Raw genomic sequence first — 12,263 nt, 5'->3', positions numbered from 1 at the left:
TCCTACAATATATCTAGATTTTAAAAATTAATAAACATATTTAGGCACTGGTATAACTATTTTCCTCTTCCTTCATATCCCTCCTTTATTTTTATTAAGGAAGTAAGAAACCACTTTAAGAATATAAGCCTGGCCAGACCACAAATGTCCAACTTTCTTGTAACACATTTGTTTTAAATCAGTAGCTGGGTGGTATTTTCCTTATTTTAGTCAATGTGAAGTGATTAAAAAAGATTTTTTTAAAAAAGGATTGTTTATAGATCTGACTACTAGAAAAAAAAATGTGGTAGGCAAACCTCTAAGATAGTTTCCAATAAATCTTACTTCCCAAGACTCATGTCTTTGGGCAGCCTGTTCCCCTAAATGATGGACTGATCCTAGCAACAGATAGAATATGGTAAGTTGATGCCGTGTCAGTTCTGTGATTAGCCTATGAAGGATTGTACCTAATATTGCTAGCAGATTCTCCATATTGCTTTCTTGGCTTGAGTACTCTGACCAAGCAAGCTATTATTTGAAGAGATCTATGTGGCAAGTAACAGAGAGAGGCCTCTAACCAATAATCAGTGGGGAACTAAATTCTGCCAACAACCACAGAGCTTGGAATTAAATCCTTCACCAGTCAAACCTTCAGATGAGACTCTTGTCTGACACCTGGATTGCCATCTTGTGAGAGGCCCTCAGGCAGAGTACCTTTCGAAATCATACCCAGATGATTGTAAGGTAAGAAATGTGTGTTATTTTGAGTTAACTTTTGTGGCAATTTGTTTTTTTGTGTAAATAAGTAATTAATACACAGTGAAGTATAGTTTTACTCTCTTAAACAGGGATTGTGGGCTTTAAAAAATCTCTTTCTGCATTGTAGGATTTACAAACTCAGTAGGTGGCCTAACACATTATCATTAAGGCACTGGAGGTCAGGAATTGAGTTTGAAAAAGAAGGCAGAGATATTTAAACATTAGTTACCTTCAAATAATGAAAAATTAACGGTTTCATGTTTCTTATTAAGGAAAGTATGTATTATTTTGTTCAGCACTTTTAAGACTCAGTTTGAAGCATGTTTGTCAGTAAGGTATCAATTATTTCATATCTCTTCTGAAATTCAATGAATATTTTTCTCACTGGCTTTATTAGATTAGATTCTCTAGAAGCTGTGGCTAAAACTAGGATTCTTGTTCAAGTATTTTATCAAGGGAGAGCTTTCAGAAGAAGAGTTAGAGAAACAAAATAAGCCAGGGAATGAGCTAGACAAAGACATTGTCTCAGTTGGAGATTAACTGGACCCTGAGCCCATGGAATTTCTGGAACACAACTATACCAGAGAGTGAGTTCCTCTCTTGATGGAGTGACTCAATCTTTTGTATCCTGCTGACAGTTAGTTATTGAAGTAAGGGGAGCATAGCTTCCATGTAGTGGAAGTTCTCAGTTGGGTGAGGGCAATTTTCGGAGAAAGCAATTCTAAGATGTTATTAGCCAACACTCATAGCAGCTGGGGAATAGGTGCCCCCCAACTAAACGTTGGGGCACCAAACTGCAACTACTGTAAGGATTTTATATACTGATTCTTTTTTTCCCCTTTTCAGATGTACTGGGGAAATGGACACCTGCAACATTTTTAGTCATGACACTTCATAAAAGTGTCATGTCTATAAAATCTAACTTTAGCATGATAAAGGTTTTGAAGGTAGGTATAATTTCTTTTTAGGTGTATGAAATCATTCAATAAGTATTCACTGAGGACCTTCTATACGAGAACCAACTATTGAATATTTCAAATAATGCAGAGATGTCTTTTTTCTTAAGCATTTTATAATTCAGCTGTAAGGAAAAGAGACTTTAAGTTACTAATTTGGCAAATAACCAGATATTAACTCAATATTTGATAAAAATTCAGTAGCTTTTCATTTATAGTAAGTTTATTAAAAAGATTTTGAAAAAATCTTCAGATGTTCACCAGTGGACACAAATTGTTTTGATTATAATATTTTTAATATGTATAAACATAAAGCTAGATCCCACTTACATATGTTGATTAAAATGGAGTTGCAATAGTTTTGAAAATGGTCATAATCCAGAATATGCTTATATTAATTTAAAATCATTGTTAAATGAAATCACAACAAAATCATAGAGCTTTCATCACCCCAAAGCTTATCTCAACTCCTAGCAGGCTGTAATGCCAAATACAGAAAAAGTTGTTCTACTGCCAAAGAAGTAAATAAAATAAAAATTCAGAAAAAGGAAAAAAGTCACAGATAAGTTAGATTGTGTTATAGATGAAAAATAGGGCATTTTAGATTTATTGAAGAGAAAGGAGAGGGTATAATCCAAGAGAGAAGACCAGATTTGGAGACAGGAATAAATGCATTTTGGCAAAATTTAGATCATTTTAATAGTGACTTTGGTTTCAAGATTGTGTATCTATGATTATGGAATCTGAAAGTAATAGTATATAAGATTGTACATGGTTTTGTACACAGTACACTATGCAAATTTATATGAACTAATATAAATCAATATATACACCTACCTACATGTTTACTGAAATTTTTGTATTTGTATGATCTTGGTAATAACATTTGCCTACTATGTTTGCTCTGAGTATGATAGTCCATTGAGTTTACATGTGCTTTCTCTTTTGAAAATTCTAGGCTGGCTACCGATAAGCTACAATCCTAAATGTTTCTGGATTTTCACTCTTTAGAAAATGCATTCAATTTCTTCCCACTTTTGACACTGACATTAGGTCAGCCCACCTCTGAAAGCATTGTGTTGAAATGGCTGTCTTCATATATTCCTCATTGTTGTTCTTTGGTAAAATTGTCACTTGAGGGTCAAATTAGAGCTCATTCAACCAGAGCCATAGCAGTGACAGTAATCAGCCTCAGGTCATTTCTTCCTCTTGAGAATTTTCAGGGCAGGCACTTGTAGTTCATTTCCTACTTTTACAAAGCATTACTATCTTATTGGTTGCATTGTGTAATGAATTTGAGTTTGGGTTTACAATTTTATAAATTTATAGTTTCTGATTGTCAGTATTTATTTGGTTTTCATCCTTGACCTCAGATTTTCTTTTTTACAAAAATTTTATCCTTTTTAATGCTTTCCAATGTTAAATTTTATTGGATCAATTCACTAACCAACTCATAGCATATCATTTTTGTTCATATATCTTCCTAAACCTAGGAAAAATTTCTCCTGAAATTTACCATCAAGGCATGTATGCTAGCCTTCCACGTGATGCTAGAATAATCATCATTTTGTGTATATTCTATAATAGTAAGAGCTAAGGGACCCTGAAAAGTCATAAACACAGTCCTTTGAAAGAGATCTGTGAAATAGATCAGTGAAAGAGACGGACCTGCTGAGTTCAAAAAGTTAATTTGTTTTCAGATCTTTCTCTTTTCATGAAGATCAGGAAACTATATTTTAAAATTTGAAAAAAATTTAACTGCAAAGAATCTTTTTTAAGGAACATAATTTTCAAAACTTTAATCTCATGCATACTTTACTTTTTAAAATTTGCACACAATTGTGCTCTTTTAAGTCTTTGATAGGCGTTAGAAACAAATAAGTATCTATTAATAAGGGCAGAATTCACCAACATGAGAATAGATGTTTTTTAGACGTTTGAAATTCTGAATGTGTAGAGACAAATCTCATGATTTTAGTTCAATGGATTGCAGAATTGATCTTTGAAATTTACATTTTTTTTTGTAATTTAGTTCTGGCAATAGCATTGAACATATTTAAATGATCACAATTGAGTTCCTGAAAATGATCATTAATAATCTATAGTTTATTAATCTATAAATATTTAAGAAACTACAGTATCTGTCTTAGTGGAATGAATAAAAACTAAATTATAATTATCTATGAACTATTTACTATATCCCTCTTTGATCCTGGCTTCATATCCCACAAAACTCAACAGAGAGTAAATAGCTGACCACTTTTTCAGGATACTACCCTACACTGTAGCCACCAAAACTTCAGATCAATCTCAAGGTTAAGTTTGAAGAAACAAAGCAGATGATGAAGTAGCAAATCATTAGGAAAAGTCACACTAGATAGAGGGACCATGTTTTTCTCAGTACCCTACAAGTATCAAAAATGTAAGAAGCTTAAATCACAATTCATTACTTTCAACTCCTTAAACCTACTACAATCCCATCTTTACTAATCCAAGGCACAATTTTAAAGAGCTTTTCAATTTTCTCTTGCTCAAGACCCAGATGTAATTCATCACTAATTCTTACTGACTTACCTCCTCCTAAATACACATCCAGTGTATTCTCCTTCCCCACTCCTGCTATCTCCACTTCATGTCAACACTTTACCATCTTTTGCCTGAACCACTGGGTTATGAACTCACTGCTTCTAGCTAGTTCTTTCTGAAATGCAAATATGACTATAACATTCCAGTTGTTAAAGCATTCCAATGATTTCCCATCATTTCTCAAATAAATACCGAACTCCATAGGATGGGAAAATCTATAACTTACCTATAATTTAAATCTTCCTTATTTTCCTGCACTATGTTAATGGCTTAGTAACACAGAGCTCTTAACCTCTTCACAAGTATTATTCCTTGCCTTTATTTGTATTTTCTCCCATATATAGAATTCCTGTTTAATACCTTTTGCTTAGTTACCACTTAGTAAGAGGCACCCAGAAACCTTCCCTTAGTAAGAGGCATCTTTTGCTTAGTTACCACTTAGTAAGAGGCACCCAGAAACCTTCCCGTCATCCCTGCGTTAGTCCTGTTTCCCCTATCACCCCTTGTCTTCCTTAACACTCATCATACTTTTTTTTTTAATTATCAGTTTAGCCATTTGTCTAGAGTCCTTGAGTGAAGAAATTATGTAATAATCATTACTCTTTAAAGCTAGTTCAGGGAAGCTGGGGGTGGCTCAGTGGTTTAGTGTTGCCTTACTGCCCAAGACGTGATCCTGGGGACCTGGAATCGAGTCCCACATCAGGCTCCCTGCATGAAGCCTGCTTCTCCCTCTGACTGTGTCTCTTCCTCTCTATCTCTCTGTCTCTCAGGAATAAATAAATAAAATCTTTAGAAAAAATGCTAGTTCATAGCCCTATATCTGTTACACATACATAAAATTACTGGTTGAACCAAAACTTAATACATCTATTGTTATTGTTTTTTTCAAAGTCTTACATGCTTCTTCTACATGTATTTTATTTTGAGTAATTAGTGCCAAATTTGCTTGAATTACAATGTAAAGAAATGATGAATGAATTATGAAATATTATTACACTATTGAGTGAATAGTTCATATTTTCCTTTTGAAATGTCATGTCACATAACCTATCCCATATCTATCAATAAGCCCAATGATTTAGAGTTTAGCTTTAGGTTTCGTTTTTTTTAGACTGTAAGCTCCACATGCAGGAGGGATAGTGTGTATCTTATATATAGCTTTATCTCTAGTGTCTACAAGTGAACCTGACATGTGATTTTAGCTCAGTCATTATTTGTTAATTGTATTAAGTTTATTATAATAATAGAATTGAGAAATACTGATAGTCCATATGTTAATATTTCCTTTTGGTTTGCTGAATGTATGTTGCTTCTCCTTCTAATGTACAGAGCAAAGTCACCTTTCTCTGGAGAAAAAATACAACACATAATTTCTTGCATTCTGGGTTTTCTCATTCTACTTAGAAAAATCTGTTGTCTAGACTCTTGTTTCACATATATCCTTAACTTTTAATTTTATCTATTGCTCTTAATTTGCATATTCAGCCTGTCAAGATAAATGGAAACTGTGCACAGAAGGTGGGAAAATAAAAAACAAACAAAAAAAGGTAAGTAAAAGGTAAATTTTTAAAAAAGTTGTATAATCAAATTTAAGACATTCTTTGGCGAACAGAACTTTCCAAATTCCTTAGGAGACTTCCAAATTTGACAATGGCTATGTATTTCTGATCGGAAAAGATGCTTGTTAGATAATTGAGTGAATCTATATGTAGTTACTATTTCTGTATGTGATTTTAAACAAGTGAATATCTAAGATGATTGTAATGTTCCTACAAACAATCAACATTGGTTTTCCAAAGGCTTTTTCAATGAAATTTTCCTTAGGAATAAAAGTTTTAGACAGCAAGAACCTTAGCCTACATTTCACTGTCTCATTCAAGATTTCGCATATAGGACATACAAAAACATCACTCTCCAATTCAAACTTGTAAACAGAGCTAGATGCATGTAGTAGATGTATGCCTTCTGATTTCCTATAATTTCTGTCTTTTTTTTAGTAGCAAAGTCATCATGTATTAATCTATAACAAATTCCGGGAGTTTTGTTTGGCTGATTTAAAAGCATATTCTTCCAAACTCTTATAAAAATAGAGACTATAAATTGGTTAGCATGGATTGCCCATGGCAGCACATTTTTTTTAATGAAAATTTTCATTATCAATGGATTTTATGCAGAGCCTTTAGAGGTTGTTCAAATCGCCAGCAGTCAATTTAACCATGCTAATCTTTATACCTTAGGGCCTAATTCTTAGAAAAGCTTTTGGCATGTTTTCATAGACTACTCATAATAATTATATGGATGAACCGTGGATTCTAGTTGTCTGTATTATAATCACCTCATTTTATGTTTTGGAAAATGGAAAGAAAAGTCACTTTCCCCCAATTACACACCATGTACCCACACACAAATAGCCATAATCTTCTGGAAGAAGGTTCTGAGCATCCATCTAAAATGAACAAACATTTCTTTGTGAAGATAATATTAAAAATGAGTGTGTATACATTTGAACTGAGCTAGTACAGCTATAGACATGTGTTCTATTTAACCATTTTACACAATTGTTTACAGTTTGCAAGACATACATAGTTACCATAGCAACAAATCAGAATAAGCATGGTATAAAACTTATTCTAGTCCAGCAAAGAAAGCCACTCTAACAAAGTGTGTGACACATTATAGTTTGAAGTTGAATTTTTATCTTCCTTTTCCAAAAATTTTGTTCCATAAATCATGACTGGTCTGTTGAAATTTATTATCTTGTAAAGAAAATATAATCCAATGGTCAAGTAGTCTAACCCAAAAGAATACTACTAACACACTCTATACACATAATTCCACAGATTTCGGGGGCTGCTTCCAGGGAAAAGTTGTTATAATCTATATGGTTGTGTTTTATCTTATCATTCTCTAATCCTTACAATAGAAAATTCAGTTCACTTCTAGTCTAAATTCATAATTCAGTATCTTTAATATGCTTACTCTAGTTGTCTATATTATAATAACCTCATTTTACATGCAAAATAGATTTATCATTTAATTCTTTATACCTATAAAATGTTATTAGGTGCTTAGTTTGTCCCAAGTACTATTCAAGGAATAGAAAATTCAAAAGAAAACAAAACTATATACCCTTGAAAAAGTAAGGACCTAGTACCCTTTTTATTTTGTCTCTTTTATAAAATAAGATACATCATCTTGGAGATGTTTCTTTTTAAATTTTTTTATTATCATCAATGCATATTTCATGTTAAAACACATTTCTAAATATTTACTTAGGCATATTTATTTAAGTGTACACTCCTTATTTGATTAATAATTCATGATAGATTACCTTTGGAGATAATAGAACAAGTGTATTTACTTTAATGGGACCTAGAAAATACTTAGTTGTGGATAATGTGTCAGTTAATCACACTAATGTAACAAAACGTTATTTTCATTTAAAGCCTACAAAGCACAGCACCAACCAAAGATGTGTAAACCATAATTTCTGACCACAGAATTTTACAAGAAAGCAGAAAGTATAAAATAATATGTATTGAAAACAGTATTAGTAGAACGGTGCATATGTGCTATTGGTTTGGGAAGAAAAGGAAGGACTTTTTCTCCCAAGAGATGAAATCATGGAAAGCAACATAACTTGGAGGTGCTATTGTCCTGAATCTCCAAAAGCGTGTAGGGTTTGATTGCTCAGTGGTCTGTAACTCTAGCAGGACATTAGAATCAATTAGCGAACCTAATAAAAGATTCCCTAAGACCTACCCCACAGCAATGAAATAATGAAATAAAGTCTGGGGCCCACAAAAAGGCAGTTTTTAAGGTCCCCAGTTAACTCCGATAATCAGCCCACTTTGAAAACCACTGAGGGAAACATAGAAAGTAAACATATTCTGGGAGAAACAATATTTGCAAAGAATAGAGAGGAAAATAAATACAACACAGTGTAATAGAAAGTTCCCAATGAAATATTCAGAATACCCTAAGAAAAGGAAGTTGAATTAATTTGGACGCTGAAGGTAGGGTCCTAAAACAAATTTACTCAAAAGACAATAGATTTTAATGGAAGTTGACAAATAACAAAGGGAAGAGGAAGAAGGAGGAGAAAGAAAAAAAGGGAAATTAATTATATTTCATACATTAATTATTATCATACATAATGTTTGCTTGCCATTTTGTGTTTTACATAGTATATTGGATTCTAGTGAAGTACTATTTTTTCTCAGGCTTTTGTGTTGAACACTATCATGACAATTAATACTCTTTTTTATAATTTCATAGCATCCAATCCAATGACTGATTTTGATTCAACTACACCATATTCTAAATATATAGAATGCTAATATTCTTAAGGAAAATAACTTTTTCATAAGATGTACCTTAGAGGTATCTTAACTGGCTCTTAAAATTTTACAGGTTGACACCTCAATAAATTGGCCAGATATATTGGACATTTTTTATATTCATAGCTTGTCTTTGTTTAGAGTTCTCCTAAAATAGACTAGAATAGCTATGCAGCCTGGCCCTCTTAGAGAGAAAGCAATGACCTCTCCCTTGAGAGCCTCTTAGCAAAGCTCCATTCTGATCAAGAGTCACTTAGTGACTAGTTAACATACAGCCTATTTCCTGCTGAATACTGGTTTGTATTTTTTTTCCTTTTGTGGATGTGAAATATTCAGCGTGATAGGTATCATCTCATTTTGATACTAAAATGGACATTTGGTGCAAGTATGTGAAACATCCAATGTCCTAATAATCCTCCATGAAGTTAACCTGATTTTCAGGGATATACTCATTTGCTAAGGAACTTTTAATTTTTTAATATCATATGCATGATGTTGCATTACTTTTGATTTAAAAATCTTAATTTTGCTACTGTGGTTACTCTTTGTTTAAAAAGTTAGCTTAGAGTAACACATATGAGAGAAAACAATACTTGAATACTGCATTTTCTAAAATCGTGCTAATCCAAATTTGGTGATTATAAGTGTTCTTAATATGTTATATACACATATACTACATATTGTATACATAAATATATGCATACATTATACACACTTAACATATTATATATACACACTACACATGTATACATATGAATGTATATATATATACATATATATATACACACACATTCAATAAGATAGACTTTAAAAAAATTATTTATTTATGTATTCATGAGAGACACAGAGAGGTAGAGACACAGGCAGAGGGAGAAGCAGGCTCCATGCAGGGAGCCCTATGTGGAACTCAACCCGGGACTCCAGGATCACGCCCTGAGCAGACGCTTAACAATGAGCCACCCAGGAGTCCCAGTAAGATAGGCTTTTTAAAGAACTTGTGAAATGAGTAACACATCCTCTTTAAGTTCAAGTTATTTACACTGTTTTCAGTTCCATTGCTATGTCATTAATTTGAGTGTTAAAAACTGTGAAAAGAGACTGAATTTTCAACGGAGTTCATTGCAAAGGATATTAGTTTAAGCATTATAGTTTCTAAACTACACTTGTTTCTAAAACTTTAAATTCAAAATCTTTTTTGCCTCTTTGGGTTTCTCTACCAGTAATAGACAATTACTAGTATGAAACATTAAAGAAGGATATGTGATTTGATCAGTTAATTGATTTTTAGGATCTTTAATTTCACCTTTATCCTTACCCTCTCAAAGATTACCTTCACCTTGTATAAATTTCAACAGCACATAAAAAGGCAATATGTTGCTTACTTTAAAGACAATTATTTCAGTAAAACAGTGTCAAGGCTTTGTGGATCTAGAATCCAAGCCACATGGTATCACTTTGAATCCAATTTAGACAAGTTTGACTAATCTCACCCTGCCTAAAAGAACTATAAATATTAAGCTGTGACTTAAAGCTCTGTGTGATGTTCCTGTCTCCTCTTCAATTCCTTTCTCCCCTTCAGCTAATTTGCAACAGCTTTTACATCTGGCAGGTGACTTGATCCGTGATCCACCAAATAATTCCCAATTCTTCAAACTCCATACCATGTGTTTTTTTGGTTATGAATTACCCTAACTTGTATTTACACTTGGACAAAACGACTTTTGTCCAAATGTCACCAAGTATTTTTTAAAAGATCAGCTTTTTCACAATCCTCCAATTTTTTTTTGTATTGTACAAATTTAATTCTCAATTTTACTGATAATTGAATGTCAAAGTCAGAGTTGAATGTCCGTTTCAATGCTCGGAAGAACAAGGGTGGTGGGGTTGACTTTTGACCCCAGGTAAAATGTGGAGTAATTTTATCTTGGTTGTTCATATGGCAAAAATAAGTAACTGGATATCAGAGAATGTGAGAATGGGTTATAAGAATCGAAAAAGCCATTCACTTGTGCTTTACGATAGAATGCATCCTGCTTAAGGCCAGACTATTGGTGAAGGCATTTTGTAAAAATTAAGTTACTACAGTTAAACTTCCAATCTCCCATTTTCAGAAGTGGCATGAATTTATGGTGTGGCATATTGGGTTATTTTGGGTTTTGCTATCATCATCATCATTATCATGATAAATAAGGGTGTCAAGTTCTAACATTTATCAGAATTGTTTTCTACATATTGCATAGCACACCATTTTTTTTTTTTTGGCCAAAGTCTATCATAAATTTGCGGTGTTTAGCCTTAAGATGAATATTTGCACAATTCCCTCATGTTTATCAATTCAATTCTTGATCCTTTTGTAAGTTGATGCAACCGCAATCCAAACAGATACGTCTTTTCACTTTCTTCTCTTGAATTCCTGATGCCTCAACAGGCTCAATTGTCACAATAACTCCTAACAAGATAGAGAAGTTAATTCTGAGATATATTGCTGATTCTGATCAGAACAGCTTTATTATTTTGTTTAAATAATTGTGACCATTTATCATTTTTCAGAAAAATGAGTTCTTGAATATAGCATGTTAATACAGCTTCTTTCCTGGGTAATTTTAGCAAAAAATGAAAGAAGGCACAGGTTTTGCTTAGTGGTAAGAGTATAATTTGATAGTAAAACTTTTAATCTTCTTGGTTTTCTTTGTGATATGACTCTGGATTTTTGGAGAAAGCCTCCCTTGATCTATTTCTAGCAACGGAGGCATCTAGATCAGTAGCCCCGAGGAACACCCACATTTTTCAGATCATCAAAAGGCACACATCAGTGTGGTGAATGCATCCCCTCCTGAAGAACAAAGGGAGAGCTCTGCAGAAAGCACCTGATTGTAGCAGATCAGAAGGACAGCGTTTGACCCTGGCTGGAAAAAAAAAAAAAAAAAGAAAGAAAGAAAAGAAAAGAAAGAGAAAAGTTGAATAAATAAAAATACCACCATCAAACTGCAAACCTGTTACCGACTGATGGATGTGTTCACCGAGTATTTGTTTCTGTGTGTGTGCAAGGTTTGCTGTATCCTGAAAGGAACATAAAATATCCAAAGTTCATCTTCAAGCTATGTCGTTGTGTGACTGCCACAAGGTTTCACCTGTGTCATTAAATTTACTGAAAGTGTTGAAGGAAAGAAAACTTGGGGAAGCCACAGATGTTTGCAGTTTTCAATTTGCAGACTTGAATCCTTGCAACCGGTTATTTAACACATACAGGATTTTAGTTGATGATTATTGTCATATATGCCTTCAATCAGTATTGTATATAATTAGAAGGAGTTTTGTAATTCCTATGACCTGTTTTGGGTTAGGTCAAGTAGTTATGCTCTGTATTTCTATTGCTGACCTTTACATTAAAAGATTTTCTCCTACAATTTTCTCTACGTTTTCATTTCTCCTATCTCATTAGTCCCTTACTGTCAGCCTTAGTTAATATCATTGCTTTGGGGGAAATGTCCTAATTATCTAGTACACAGAACATATTGGATAGGTTAACATTTCAGGTGCACAGTTATAATAGACATTAGTATGTATAACACACACTTTCGGTTGTGATAAAAAAAAAGTTAAGACCAATCTTTAAATATATTGATCTTTCGATGGATTTCAT

General features: G+C 33.0%; 1 long non-coding RNA gene across 2 annotated transcripts; it reads left to right on the top strand.

The window, feature by feature from the left end:
- Positions 1 to 333: 333 nt before the first annotated feature.
- Positions 334 to 12,027, top strand: LOC144300468 (uncharacterized). 2 transcript variants are annotated; one of them, XR_013367120.1, is made up of 4 exons: positions 334 to 723; positions 1,585 to 1,685; positions 5,766 to 5,827; positions 11,362 to 12,027. It is a non-coding gene; the product is annotated as an uncharacterized LOC144300468 (long non-coding RNA). The 2 variants fall into 2 exon arrangements; XR_013367119.1 differs by having other exon boundaries at positions 5,766 to 12,027.
- Positions 12,028 to 12,263: the final 236 nt, after the last annotated feature.

The sequence above is a fragment of the Canis aureus genome, chromosome 28 (assembly GCF_053574225.1).
Source record: "Canis aureus isolate CA01 chromosome 28, VMU_Caureus_v.1.0, whole genome shotgun sequence".
NCBI lineage: Eukaryota > Metazoa > Chordata > Mammalia > Carnivora > Canidae > Canis > Canis aureus.
The sequence above is the reverse complement of the archived record's forward strand: the minus strand, read 5'-3'. Positions and strand labels throughout refer to the sequence as shown.